Here is a 15530-nt window from a genome sequence, read left to right as displayed (position 1 = left end):
TCTGTACTTTCAGTGAGATTCAAGTTCTTCATCCTATGAAGAAATTGTTATCAACTAAGGCAGGTGAAAAAGGGCTAGGAAAAAAATGACCTCACTGGGGCAAATGTTTCTTCATCTGACCGCTCCCATGTCTTCCTCATGTATTTTTTTTCTTGTTATAGGGAAGTCAGGACCGAGGAGCTCAGTCTAAGCAGATTCTAGTGAGTCATTTTTCTCTCTGAGGAGTCTGCCTTGCTCAGTTCTTATCTATGGCTCATTGCAGCTGTAAGTGGTGGGGCATATAATTTTCAAAGGGCACATACCAAAACCCTCTTCATGTGCTTTTACCACTTACTTCTCTATAAATTACATTTTGTTCTCTTCTAAATTGTTGTTCCTGGCATTAGCAAGTTATTCAGGACTGGACTGCAGTTGCAGAAATGTTAAAAATGTACAAGTATTCCTTAAATAACACTTATTTATATAATTCTTTTATGTGTATAAAAATAGATTTTACTGACTTAGAATTATAGCAGAGAGGAAATCTACACTTCTTTACTGTGGTAGAAACAGAGTTATCCACTGTTAATGCTATTGTACCTACTGGATTTAATGAAAACTCTTGTATTTGATGGATTGATCTATTTTCAAACCTTGCCCATTCTATTTCTCATTATTTCAGCATGTCAAGTTGGGATAAACTTTCTCAGTCTTGATGCAGGCAGAAACTGTATTAATATCTGAGGTGCTTTCTATGTGACTAGATGACACTTTTGTTCCTGAATACTGTGTGAGTCAGCTAAAGGAGAAAATCCAGAAGATAAAGGCACTGAATTATACACATAATCTCAGGTCACAGAGTGATGTGCCACTCATGTTTTGCTATGGCTATCCCAACTAGTAAAGGAAAATAACTCAAGAGCCTTGTCTTTATGTGCTTCTGTTTTAGGAACTCATAACTTCTCAGATTTTTTTTTTCCTTTGGGTTGGAGTTCTGTAGGAAGAGGTGGTTCTTGTTCTGAATTCCTGGGTGATTTATGGAGATCAAATCCAACAAAAATGCTAAAACAATAGCTAATGCTTTAAGCCTAAAAGAAAATGTTACCAACCTTGAAAGGAAAGGATTGGTGCGGCTGTTGCCTTGCCTGCTCTCAGGCTATTTTAAAATGTGCCTTTAGGGAGGCAAAGTGTGACCTGCAAATTGAGTATTAGGGTTCAAACTTTGTTGTTCAGATGTGATTCTGGTTAGTGGAAGAACCACAAAATCATAGAATCATTAAGGTTGCAAAATACCCCTAACATGTCACTTGTAACTAGGATAATAATTGTACGTTGGCTTTTATTTGCTTTTTGCTTTACTTTGCTTTTACTTGCACTTTCCTCGGCAGGTAATCTTTTCCCTGTTTTATGGATGCAGAGTTTAATCTATTTGCTGTGTTAGTTACAAAGCTCAGGTTTCTTGAATTCAAGTTCAGTGCTCTGAACTTCATTCGGATAGAGCTATGACATTCAAGCTGAGTGCTTGCATGTTCAGGTAGCATTGGGAATGTTTTATCCGGTCATGAAGATGTAGGCATTTATACTTTATCAGACAGTGAAAAAACAGATGGCCTTTCTCTCTGAGCAGAGTTAGCATGTACCTATAGTCATCAAGAGACAGTAGCTGTGAAGGATAAAGCACTTATATGCCACAGAGCTTGAGCATATGGGCAAATCAGACAAAGACTTTTTCTACAGGGCACAGAATAGGAAACAGAAAGCTTGCTTAGATGTTGCATGGCCAGCAACCTTAAACCACATAGAGAAGCTGCCAAAGCTGGTTGATGAAGTCTGCATCAAAGATTTGCCATGTGGCGTTGTGTGTTTGCCATTAACAGAATTGCTGCAGCAAAACTAAACTCAGACTTGTGCCTAATACCACCAAATTTTCAGTAAGGATGCAGCTCTTTTCCAGCACACTAGGTAAAAGAGAACATCAATGAAGAAAAAGATGGTTTGACAACTGAGTTTTTGTGTGTTGCAGATAAAGGTCATCTTTAAATAAGTGCTGCACTGACTACCAAATTTCCCTTTGAGAATTTCTATATCTTTTCAGAAAAGTATTCACTTGCAATCTGGGATTTCTAGGAATATAAGCCTATATAAGTTATTCCAAAATATTGTTTGAAACCTCAGTATATATCCCTTAAAATTGTTGCTGCAGTATATGCATTGAAGCTAACCACAAATGAGTGTTTTCCACAGAAATATTCAGAAAGAATCACAGAGAAAACTTGAGATGTGCTATCAAAGTGCTTGACTCAGACTAGCAGAACTTAGTGTAACCAGTTCCTTCTGTCAATCACCTCATAAAAGAAAGGTCCACCTAGTTTTGCTGGAGTTCTCATTTTATAGCAATGAAATGATAGCTTAGCTTAAAAAATTACAAAATCTATTATCTGCAATAGTAATTATTATTGTTGGCTGTGTCTATATCACCTCCTATTTGTGATTCTCAAAGAATTGCACAACTAGTGGTATTTTTGTGAGGACTGATCAGCCAGACATAAGGGATGATACTGACTTTGAAAGGCTTTGTAAGATAGGCTTTGCTCATGATAATTTTTTAACATGAGAGGAGAGGCTGAGGGAGCTGAGATTGTTTAGCCTGGAGAAGAGGAGGCTCAGGGGAGACCTTATTGCTCTCTACAACTACCTGAAGGGTGGTTGTGGCCAGGAGGAGGTTGGTCTCTTTTCCCAGGCAACCAGCACCAGAATAAGAGGGCACAATCTCAAGCTGCACCAGGGGAAATTTAGGCTCGAGGGGAAGAGAAAGTTCTTCACGGAGAGAGTCGTTCGCCATTGGAATGTACTGCCCAGGGAGGTGGTGGAGTCACCATCCCTGGAGGTATTCAAGAGGGGTTTGGACGTGGCACTTGGTGCCATGGATTAGTAATCATGAGGTCTGTGGTGACAGGTTGGACTTGATGATCTTTGAGGTCTCTTCCAACCTTGGTGATTCTGTGATTCTGTAATTTTAGTTTCAAACAAACAAAAAAGCATTTGACTAAGTTTCATATTTAGAATAATGAGTTTTGTTTGGGCTTTTTGTGTTATTTGAAATGAGGTATCTATTTCAATTGCTTTCTTAACTTTAATTTTAAAAAGCCCCAAACAACTAAAATTGAAGCAAAAGATTCTGATGGAGCAGAAATTAATTTAGGTTGTGCTTTATTCCCTTTGAAAAAATTAGCCTTGTGTAGAATTTTAAAAACATTGAATGTCTTTTTCCCAGCTTGAAACTGGTTTTGTGGTTTTTTTTTGTAAGGCAAAGTTTTCTTTTCCATCCAGGTTTAGTCTTTTTTATACCCTTGCAAATGCTGTCTTTCTCCAATAGCTACCAAATGGGAAAACTTTAAAGGATCTGCTCACCATGATGATGACTGTTGGTAAAGCAGGAAACCCCTTGACTCCATAGCTGCTTAGAGTACCAGATCTGAGGGTAGAGTTTAGGTCAGTTTATTTGAGAGGTGTCTGCCCACCCATCACCTACCAACATCTATCACAAATCAGTACTATCAATTGTGTATTTCTCAAAAGTCAGCCAGCAGGTATTGACGCTTGCAAATTACTAGGCAAAGCCACATACTGCTTTTCTAATAAATACCAAGCAGACTGGGGCTTAGTCCTTCCTTCTACTATGGATATTGCATGTTCTCTGTACACTGTGTCACATGCAACCCTAACCTTATGTGTCTCAGAGATAAAACATTGCAGCCATTTACCACTGTAAAATGTCTTGTGCCTCAATGGCACAATGTGAAATGGGTGTTATGAGTCATCTTTTCTTTTTCCCTGCCAATTTTCTTGCCTTCTCTCTTTTATCCTTAAGTTCTTTGCTTTCTGAATCAGAGGTGATGTTTTATTATGTATCTGTTTGTACTGCACAGCAGGGACCTGAATTTGAATTGGAGCTGCAGAAATAGAGTACTATAAATTAAAAAAAAAAAAAAAAAGTTTTCTCATCCCCTTATACTGATAAACCTGAAGATTTGCTGACAGAATGAATCTAGGCTCAGTTAAAGTGTATGGAAAGACAATATTCCATAGGAAGGGAAAGAAAGCAGGAGTATTGGAGTATTGGGAGGCTCAGCTGACAGATCCTGTCCTCTCCAAGCTTTAGGGAAAATGGAGCACTCTGTGAGGATGTTAAAGTCTGGGAATTCCAGATATGTGGTTAATGGAGTTGAGTGATGTGCAGATCAGTAAAATGTCTCCAAGGAATTGATGTTTCTGTTGCAGATCCCTTACTCTAATAGCACAGGCTGAGCAGAAGCTATGGTGTTGCCATATTCATGTATCAGCAGCAAGCAGTTGAACAAAATTTGCCAGAGTTAATGATGCTTGAGCCATCATTAATTCCTAAGGGGACTCAAGGAGAAAAATATTGTGGAGATCTTCTTCTGCTTGAAATTTCCTGCTTGAAATTTCCTCTGTGTATTGTAATAGTAGTGATGTAAAACTATGCATGCGCCTGCTATTGCATCTTCTGCTTGCTTTCTGTCTTTTTTTATTGGAAAGCTGGCTGAGATTAGGCTGTCTCAGGGATTTGCAGCACATTTTATCCTTAAGATTATGACTCCAGGACTCCAAATATTATGTATATTTCTGCTGTACTTTGTGGCTATAGCAGTTTCCAATAAGGCTTGGAGAGTACTGCGTAATTTTTTACTGAAATAATTTTAGTACTGTTTCCAGACAGTATTGTTAACTTCAGAATGAAGTTAATGCGGTGCAAATCAGTCCATAAATGTGTCTTACAAGATTTCCCTGCACTTTATTGCCAAGTTTCAATGCAAGAGTTTTTTAATGCACTAAGCTACAAGATGTCTTTAATATGGATCATCTCAGAGGGATGATTTTGTAGTCTCTGCTGGGTGACCTCATGATGTATGTGGAATTCTTGACTCTTCTGAGTCCTAAGAGAATGGCAGCATTTTACCTCTTCAAATGCTTCAGGCTTCTTAGTAAAATAACAGTTCAATGATTCATGGACTGTTAAGTTGGCTGCTCCGTCTGTTCCTACCAAGGCTGGCACTGTGGCATGTTGCTGGTAATGGAAGGCAGCTTGTAGAGAAGATGTGTATCATTCTCCCATCAGAACTATTCCCCTCTTCTATGCATGTATATATGGAGGATGCTGGTGGTGGTGTGGTGTGCATGCATGTGTGCACTTCCATCTGTAGCCAGATTTTCTTTATTAGGTTTAATAAGTTCATCACTGAAGTATGAGTGTGTCGAAGTTAAAGATTCTGTACTTTTGATAAAAGTTTCTAATAAGGTACTAAATAGAGGTTCAAATTGTTTCAGTGCTCCTTACTGCCTTCTAAAATGTCTGTCCCACTTTCTAGCCTATTCTACTCTTTCCACACATACAGTGTTACAAAGAATACACAGTTTAAGTTACCAGTCTTTGAACATATCTCCTATTTTTCCAGAACCAGTAATTCTATTGCAATACTGCTGCAACAGTATAAATCTAAGACATGCACACTGATTTTATGAAGGGCCAGGAAAAGAAGAAGCAAGGTTCAAGAGCCACCTATCTTCCTAAGAAAAAGTATTAGCAACATTATCCTAGAAGTGGTACATTTACCCACAGCCAGATGTTGTAACTGTTTCTGTGAATCGGGTGTATTAAGTTACTCCATTGCATTTAATTTGTAGCAGAGAGTCTAGCATGTAGACTCTGATAATTTATGCTGTGGTGCCATTGAAATTCATCAGAGATGTCAGGAATGGATTTGACTCCACAGTTCCTTGGCCTTTGTACTTTGTCAAAAAGATTTGCCATTGCCTTGGTTCCTTAAACAGTTGTGTCTTTCCAGAGGGGGCTGTACCAAATCCAAAGGAGCGGGAAGAGATGTGTCATCATCCAATGAAAGGAAATCCTGCCATGATGCCTGAGTCACTAAGCTAACATCAGAGAGCAGCATCTAGTTCCAATTTTGTGCTAAATTGATACTTCCTGATAAAATTGTATCACTTTTTCCTGCTCTTAGCAATGTAGAAAATTATTCTGCTTTCCTAGTTTCATTGTAATGGAAATCTTTTACTGACATTTAGGGTAGAACTTGCAGATTCAAATACTTATGCACTTTCTGAACAATTTCTCTAAAGCAGTTTTTGTGCCACAGAGTTTTGGTTTAAATTAAAAAAAAAAAAAAAAAAAAGAGCCAAACCAATCAACCAAAAAAAAAAAAAAAAACAAACACCCAAAACCCAAAAACAAACCCAGAAAAAAGAAATGTAAGCCAGTAGGTCGTTGGAGTCTCTGGGGTGGTTTCCATGGGCTGGCTGAAACTGGAAGGAAAAGTCTGCTCAAGTGTTGAAAATAAAGACAACTATCCTCTGTGAAAACAACACAACCAAAAAAAAAAAAAGTGAAAAATATTGTCCCTTGGTTTATGAGACTCTCTATTTCCTTTGCATTCGTAAAACATAAAAAGAGTTAACAGTGCTTAGAGGTAGAACAGAACAGAACAGAACAGAACAGAACAGAACAGAACAGAATAGAATAGAATAGAATAGAATAGAATAGAATAGAATAGAATAGAATAGAATAGAATAGCATTAACCAGGTTGGAAAAGACCTGTGAGATCACTGAGTCCAACCTATCATCCAACACCATCTAATCAACCCAACCATGGCACCAAGTGCCCCATCCAGTCTCTTCCTAAACATCTCCGGTGATAGTGACTCCACCACCTCCCTGGGCAGCCCATTCCAATGGGCAATCACTCTTTCTGTGAAGAACTTCCTAACATCCAGCCTAAAATGAGATGAAGAGCTTCATACAGGAGTAGGTTTTATTTTTGTATCAGTTTGTTCTCCTGTAGCATATTTGAATTGTTTGCTTTTTGCTATTTTCTTTCTGTTGCTTGGAAACCTTTAGTAAGTTGTTGACACTATAACAGATTCACAGATTCACAAATTGTATCAGGTTGGAAAGGACTCTCAAAGGTCACCTTGTACAACACCCTGCAGTCAGCAGGGACACCTCCAACTAGGATCAGGCTGCCCAGGGCCACATGGAGTCTGAATTTGAATGTCTCCAGGGACAGAGCCTCAACCACATCCCTGGGAAACCTGTTCTGGTATTTTACCACTCTCACTGTAAAGAACTTTCTCCTAATGTCCAGCCTAAATCTACCCTGCTGCAGTTTAAAACCACTGCCACTCTTCCTATAGCTACAAGCCCTTCTAAACAGTCCTTCCCCAGTCTCCCTGTAGGTCCCCTTCTAATCTTGAAATGTAGCTATAAGGTCTTCCTGGAGCCTTCCCTTCTCCAGGCTGCACAGCCCCAGTTCTTTCTGCCTGTCTTCATAGGAGAGGTGCTCCAGCCCTCTGTAATTTTTGTGACTCTCCTCTGGACCCACTCCAGTAGGTCTATGTTGCTCTTGTTTTGGGGGTCCCATAGCTGGATGCAGTACTGCAGGTGAGGTCTCACCAGAGCAGAGTGGCAGAATCCATCTCTTGTCCTGCTGGCCATGCTTCTTTTGATGCAGTCCAGCATGCAATTAGCCTTCTGGGCTGCAAATGTGCCCCCAAGACCTCTTCTGCAGGGCTTCTCTCAATTTTGTCATCCCCCAGCCTGTATGGATATCAGTGATTACCCTGTCCTAGGTGCAGGACCTTGCACTTTGCTTTTTTGAACCTCATGAGATTTTCCTCAGCCTACCTCTCTGGCCTGTGCAGGTCCCTCTGGATGACATCCTGTTCAGTCTTGTCAGCCGCACCACTCAGCTTGGTATCATCTGCAAACATGCTGAGGGTGCACTCAGTCTTGCTCTCTATATCATTGATGAAGAGATTGAATATCACTGGTCCCAATACAAGCTCTTGAAGGACACCACTTTGTCATCTGTCTCCATCTGACATCGAGCCATTGATCACTACCCTTTTAATGTGACCATCCAACAAATTCCTTATCCACTAAATGGTCTACCCTCTACCCCTCAAATCCATCTTTCCTGATCAGAGAAAAGGATGTTATGGGGGACCGTGTCAAAGGCTTCACAAAAGTTCAGATAAATAGGCTTCACAAAAGTTCAGATAGATGATATCTGTTGGTCTTCCCCTGTCCACTGGTGTAGTTACATCATTGTAGAAAGCCACTGTGTTCATCAGGCAGGACTTGCACTTGATGAAGCCATGCTGGCTGTCTCTAATCACCTCCCTGTCCTCCATGTGTTTTAGTATAGCTTCAAGGAGGATAATATCAACTGATGTAAGATTCAGTTAGAATAATCTTTAACACAAAAGTTTAAAGTCTGGGTTTTTTTAAACACCCCAAGAATGCTGAATTAAAGGTGGTTTTGTATTGTCAGGTTTTGAGCAACTAGAAATTAATTTTGTTAGGACAACAGCATTAAATGGACTTTTACAGTATGATAAACTTCTTGTCCTTGACCCTGTATGCATCACTGAGGCAACGTTTCTCACTGAAGCCATTATTCCTTTCTCTGAGAACCTGACTGATGGAGTTGCTTGTGTTATATATCAATAATTCAATACAGATATATTTTTAAATTGCTCTTTCCACTTTGTTTTCTGATTTTAATATCAGAAATCTGAGGTGCCTACTATGTGAGGGATCTATCAGGATTTTGACTCTGCAAGACTTTGAACACCGCTGTGAGATATGCTGTTGACTCCCAATAGAGTTTATGAAAACTAATGTTGAAGAGTGTTTGACCAGCATCAATATGTCTGCAATACTGACCATAGGACTCAAATGGGTATGAAGCTGCACTGTGTTGGATACATCTACAAAGAGTTCATGTCTGGCATTTTGGAGTAAATATCCCATCATCTCTTCTAAATGTCTAGTTCAATATGTGGGAATCTCCAACAGGAATTCCTAAGCCTAAAGTAGGATAATTAAACTTTATTAGAATAAACTTTATTAGAATAAACCAAACCAGGTTGGAAGAGACCTTCAAGATCATCGTGTCCAACCCATCAACCAATCCAACCCACCCAAACAGCTAACCCATGGCACCAAGTACCCCATCAAGTCTCCTCCTGAACACCTTCAATGACGGCGACTCCACCACCTCCCCGGGCAGCCCATTCCATAGCGCAATCACTCTTTCTGTGTAGAACTTCTTCCTAACATCCAACCTGAACCTTCCCTGTCGCAGCCTGAGACTGTGTCCTCTTGTTCTGGTACTGGGTGCCTGGGACAAGAGACCATCATCCGCCTGTCTACAACCTCCCTTCAGGTAGTTGTAGAGAGTGATAAGGTCACCCCTGAGTCTCCTCTTCTCCAGGCTGAGCAACCCCAGCTCCCTCAGTCTTTCCTCATAGGGCTTGTGTTCCAAACCTCTCACCAACTTTGTTGCTCTTCTCTGGACTCGTTCCAGCAAGTCAACATCCTTCCTAAACTGAGGGGCCCAGAACTGGACACAGGACTCAAGGTGTGGCCTAACCAGTGCAGTGTACAGGGAATTAAAATGACTTGGTTATATAAAATTGTTTCCAAGAGAATTAATGTTGATGATTGGTCTCATTTAGTACTTATCTCTAAATGTTTATTTTGCATATGGGACTCTCTGAAACATGTTGATATATCTCCTCTAATACCACTGCTCATAGGTGAAGGAGTTTTAAGAAGTTTAAAATATAGAATCCACACTAATTTTTTAATGAAGTTTAAAGTATTGTCACCTCCCAATTATATTGTAAGTTGTAAACCTTCACTACTTCTTCTGAAGTATTTCCCTAACTGAGCTACAAGGATGATCTTCCAAAAGTTGCAGCCAGACAAGCAAACTAGCCAGCAGTTGTTACATGTTAATTGGTTGAGATAAAAAGCAGTGCTAAGAGGTTTCTGACAATTGTATGTATATTATATGGCTCAGTTCTTCTGACAGCCCGCTCCTGTCAGTTCTGAACATGGTCATATACATAGTTTGTACCCCATTTTGAATTTAAAGGAAAATCTTGGAATCAACAGGAAGGCCACATGCAGTAATAGGGATGCAATAGAGGAGAAAAGACTGATGGAAAACACTGGGAAGGAGCCTGCACCCTTCATGGTGTTGCTATTCATGGATATAAATCATCTCCTTATGTGTTTTTCTGTATCTGTGCCTAACTGCACCACTGGATTTCTTTGAAGTGGCAAGTAAATGCAAGAAAAGGCAGAACACAAACTTAGATTCCTGTGGTGTAGCTCAGGCCCACAAATCAGAAAGCCAAGGACTGTAAATGAAAGCTGCAAATAACCTGGAAAAGGGAAGAGAGTAGAATGTGACTTTGCAGAGTGGTGGTTTAGTGTTAGTATTTAGAATGGAAAATGCTTATTTGCTGAGCTTAGAGGTTTGTGTTCAACCTTCTATTAATCTTTGGTTATATTTTAAGAGAATGGAGCTGGATGTGGACTAAAGCCCTACTGAGGTAAAGAACAAGGCTATATTTTGGTCTCTGAGGAGGCTGACTCTTATTTCAGTGCAAAATAAGATTTTGAAAGCTTTCCTAAAAGTGCATTATGAAACCTTGAATTGGTAATGGATGGTGACTGTGAAAGATACTGAGAATATAGAGTGTAGTAACAGATTGGTGAGTGCTATGCAGTGTAGAACTAAAGTACGGGCAGGTCACAGCAGGTTCCCTTCAGAGCCGAACAGTGTTAGCATCATGCAGAATGCAGAATACAGCTTGTTCATCTGCTGGACAAAAGATCCTGCTACCTTGCTTAATCTGTTCTTTTGTCAGGTAGCCAGCTGGCAGCCTAAGCCCTGTGCCATTTATTTTCTAATTTCTAACATTTCTGCATTGCATAATAAAAATAGGAGAGGTGTGGAAATAAAATTGCAGCTTGGTTAGTTTCATTTTGAAGTGAATCATTCATTTATGTGGACAATTAATGGCTATTCTAAACCATATTGTCCTCTAAAGAGAGATGCATGGAAATAAAAATGCATTTATGGATGACACTTCAATGTCGTGAAAAAATGTAGTGAAACAGGAAGGTAATTGGATTAACATGTAAAATACAAATACTTCATGTTACTCCACTGAGAGATCTGTCCTGATGCTAGATAATTATGAGGGTTTGAGTAAATGTGACACTGTCCTTTATCTAATAGGTGTAAATGAAATCTCATGCAAGATTAGAAAATGCAGTGCTTTGTACTGCAGAATCTTCCTTTCCCATTCCAATGATGTAGCTGCCACAATCATAAGTCATTCATGACAAAAGTCAGTTATCTTAGTTTTCTGACAGCTTTTGTTCTCTGTGCCTAGGAACTGTTTTCTATCTTTTTTTCAAGAGGGTATTCAGAATTTAAACTCCCTCTTCCTTCATGTTTATTATGTTCAGTGCCATTTATTTGCCAAGTGACTGTTTTGCCAAGTTCCAGCTTGGCATTTGTGGAACATTTTCCTTCCAGTCCTTGAGAATACATACTTTGGTCTCTCACCCCAGTGAAGTCGTGTGGTCTAAGCTGAAGTGGGCAGAAAAGTTACCAGAATCTGCTTCAGTGTTGCTGCCTACATTATGATACAAATGCTAACTAATCAATGATAGCTTTTGAAAGAAAAAACATGAAGGAAGTCTTTTTTATTTTCTCCCTCTGATTCTGTATTTGAATGAAATCTCTCTAATTGCATGGGTAGAGTGTTAATTTTTTTCTAGTACCTGTTATATCCTACTGTTGAATTTTGAGATAAAAAAGTGCAGCAGTTGGCCAGACTTGTGAAAGATTATGTGGTTCTGCTCCAGTAAAACTGGCCTTTTACAATCCATTATATGATAAGTCAATATAAAAGCAACAGACCTCATCTGCAAACTAGGGTTGCCAGTATAGTTGCTTTCCAAACAGGGTACAAGATCTAAAGCATTTGCTATCAATTCAGCTTCTTAAAGGTGCCTTAAAACCTTTTAATGTTGTTACCTGGAGGCAAGCTGAGGGCAGCCACCACCATTGAGAAAATATTAATTTTTCTAGGATATTCTGTGTTTGTTATGCAGATTGCAAATAGACACAGAATACAGCTTATACCATTGTGAGAAGAAGGTGGTGTGATTAAGTCTGGAATCTGTATTCTCTTAACCCTTTGTTGATCAATTTTCATAGGTTAAAATAAATTCTCATAGAATTCTCTTTTAAAACACAGTAATAGGTAAAGTTGTGCTTTGTTAAATCTGTCTGCCTTCTGCCATTACAAAATGAGAAGATGAATAAGTATACAGGGTTTAACCAGGGACTTCAACTGTATTAATTCGTCTAGATGTGCCTAGCTTCTGCATACCCTCCTTTAGAATAGAAAGTTGGTTTGTTAGGTCTTTTGAGGACTAGCTTTTTACTTGTATGCTGCTATACATGTATGCCTTCTTTTATATTATTGATGAGGAGAGACAGGAAAAGAAGAGCCAGAACAAATTTCCATTAGGCTTAGACAACCTTGTAGTTGCTCAGTAAGACGCAAGAACTGGCCAGTCAGAGCCTGAATAGGCAGAAGGACCAGAAGCTGTTGCTGAGCTGGTTGTATATGACATAGGTCTTTGGAGAAGGGGCGGTAGGGGCAGGAAGCTGATTTCGCTGGAGGTGTTTTTGAGCAGTAAGTTGGGGCTGTCATCTTAATTCCCTGTCTATTGGACTGCCCTGGACTGCCTCCAGCTCACTCCCACCTGCCTGTTCTTGTCTGCTTCCAGTTTGTCCAGATTCACAGCTTCACAGCCCTTTTCCACTTGAGAATGCTGGCAGGCCTCTATGAGGGTCTTTATCTGGTATGGTACAAAGGCAAGCTCACATCTGCCAGTACAATTCATCTGCTTATTCCTCTGTGCAACTGCATACTCTTCAAGAGTTGTATCACTGCAGAGCTCATGTTTAGTCTCCCTTGAGGAAGAATTAGGAGGTAGTGCTAAAGCAAATAAAGAAGGCAGGTACTTTGGCCACAATATCAAGCCCAAAGGAAGGAACTGGGTTCTCATGAAACGGTCTGACTCCACCACCCCAGCAGAGAGCCTTTGGTGTTGGTGATGCTCCCAGTGCAGTCTCTAGTCAGGAAAACAGGATTTTGTTTCAGATTCAGTACCATCACCTCAACACTCTGGGGATTATGTATTGCACCACCATTCATAGTCTCCTGGACATTGCCAATTTACATGAAATGGGCTAATATCTGTCTCCTTATAGTATCACGTGTTACCATGAGAAATATCTTTAGCTGACAGCTACCTGCTGGGAGCGATGAGCTTCCATGTTGCAGTGAGATCCCAACTTTGGTGATATTCTAGCTCCTGCATCAGTTTCACAAGCAAGATCACAAATAATTACCTAGGTGGTATTTTTGTTTGGTTTTGTTTTTTTTTTCTTTTTGTTTGGTTGGTTGTTGTTTTCTGAAAAACGTGTGAAACATTAAGCCTTGAGGATTTCAGTCTCTGCTTCCCTGCTGAGAAGGGATGGGTTGTTTTCAGATGTAGAGTAGGAACATAGTTTTCAGTGGTTCTGTATCATATAACATTTGGCTACTGCCCTGGGGCTATTTCTGGTAACTGCAATAGAAGTTACAGTGTCAGGGCACGTCTATTAAATGTTCTAATAAAATAACTGGTAGTGTGATGCAGACTACATGAGTAACAGATTTGGAGCCTTTCACCTCATTTCTGGTGCACATATTAAAAAGTGAGCTTGTGCTTAATGGGGATTACACAGGGATTATGAAATGTAGAAACTGTAGCTGTAAAAAGCAGTTTTATTCAGCAGCAGATTATTGTCATTTTACTGCACACTTATGAAAAAATGGAAATATAGAAATACAGCATTTCAGTTGAAAAAAATATGGAAAATCATTATCAATGCATTTGAAATTAATATAATTTACATGGTACCACCAAGTTGTCCACAGTTTCAACAAATTCTTAATTAGAGAGGCCCCTGCACATTGCAAGTTATCCAGTGAATAATACTAACCCACCCAGAAAATGGATAGCTGATGTAGAATTGTAGGGTCAGTGAAAATGTGCTGTTCCGTCCATGATGGGAGGCTAAGCAAAGAGAACCATGTTATTTAAGGCAGTGATGATGTAACATATATGACTTTTTTGAAGTGAACAAACAAAAAACCCCGTATGCATAGATCCATATATGACATATATGGCTTTACCTGTTCTGTTGATGCTGTTCTGCAAAAAAAGTCTGCTGCAGCCTATTGATTACTTCATCCTGCACCAACCTGGGAGTACTTAATTGTACATCTGCATAATTAAAATTGAATTATACACATGGGTATGAGTGATCCTGCTCCAAAACAGGCAACTGTTAAAATATTAGGATCCTCTGATTTATTTCAAAACATCAGGAATTTTGGGGCAAACAAAACCAAAATCCAAGCAGTAGAACAAAACACACACACCCAAAACCTTCCATAAAAAGCTATCAAAGTGGAATGGGAAAAAGAAGCAAAACTATAAATCTTCTGTAGAGTATTGATTTTTATAGACAAACATCACACAGGGTAGAAAATAGGTAACCAAGATGAAGGCAGCAGAAAAAATCAAATGCACTTCCACCCATCCCTTAAGAAAGCAGAACTGTAAAAAGAACTATTTTTCCTGCTAAAATGTATTCTGAGAGAAGGGCTGGGCAATGTTTCATGTTTAGTGATAATCTACTTTGGGGTTGGGGGTGAAAATTTCATTGGTTTTAGTAATCTCTTTTTTCTGCACTTGAGTCTGTTTAGAAACAAATGAGCACGTGATTAAATGAGCTAGAATTTAATATACTTTGAGGATAAATCACCTCTGGATGTTTTGAATGAGGAGAAACCATTTGCATTTTAATCTTTTTAAATTTTCTTCCCATTTTTTACTGCCTTTTCCTGAGGCTGGAGAGAAGCATTCTAAACAGGCAAGATCCATGCTTGTCTCCTTAGAAGGGAGCTTTGTTTACTAGCTCTTTGGGTGTTTTTAATCCTGCTTTCTGACTAAGGTGGTGTTCACCAGCAGGAATGAAAGAAAGGATACTCAAACAACTCAGGAGCTGTCTGCCCATCAGGGCTAATCTTGAGACACAAACAGTAGGAAAGAGGGAAGTGGTAGCAAGATTTATTTTTCTTTTCTGTAATTATCAGTTGAGAATGATGGACCTGAGGCAATAATGACTGGTTTATTGGGTGGTATAATAAAAGCCAATGCAACAGAATACAGAGGTATTTCAGAAAGACCAGCTTGTGCATCTGGAATGGGAACTCCCAAATGCTGTGGCTCCACAAGAGGACAAGGTGATGGGCTGTGGTTGCCCTTTGATGCATAGCTAATAGTCCTGAAAAGAATTTCAAAAGTGGTAAATGAGGGAGATGAGGCTCTTCCTGATAATCCTTCTGCTACTTCCATGCCTAAGGTGCTTGCCTACATTGGAAAGGTTTGGTTGAAGTAGATATAAGAGGAATCTGTTCTCAAAATATAAAATGGCTGCAGGAAGGCAACTTGGTTTGATACTGATGCTAAATTTCTCCTCAGTCATAAGAATGGTTTTAGATGTAGTCTTCATGCTAT

The sequence above is a fragment of the Melanerpes formicivorus genome, unplaced genomic scaffold (genome assembly GCF_026170545.1).
Source record: "Melanerpes formicivorus ecotype bairdi unplaced genomic scaffold, bMelFor1.0.p_v2 SCAF_4, whole genome shotgun sequence".
Classification (NCBI taxonomy): Eukaryota; Metazoa; Chordata; class Aves; order Piciformes; family Picidae; genus Melanerpes; species Melanerpes formicivorus.
This window is presented reverse-complemented; position numbering follows the sequence as displayed.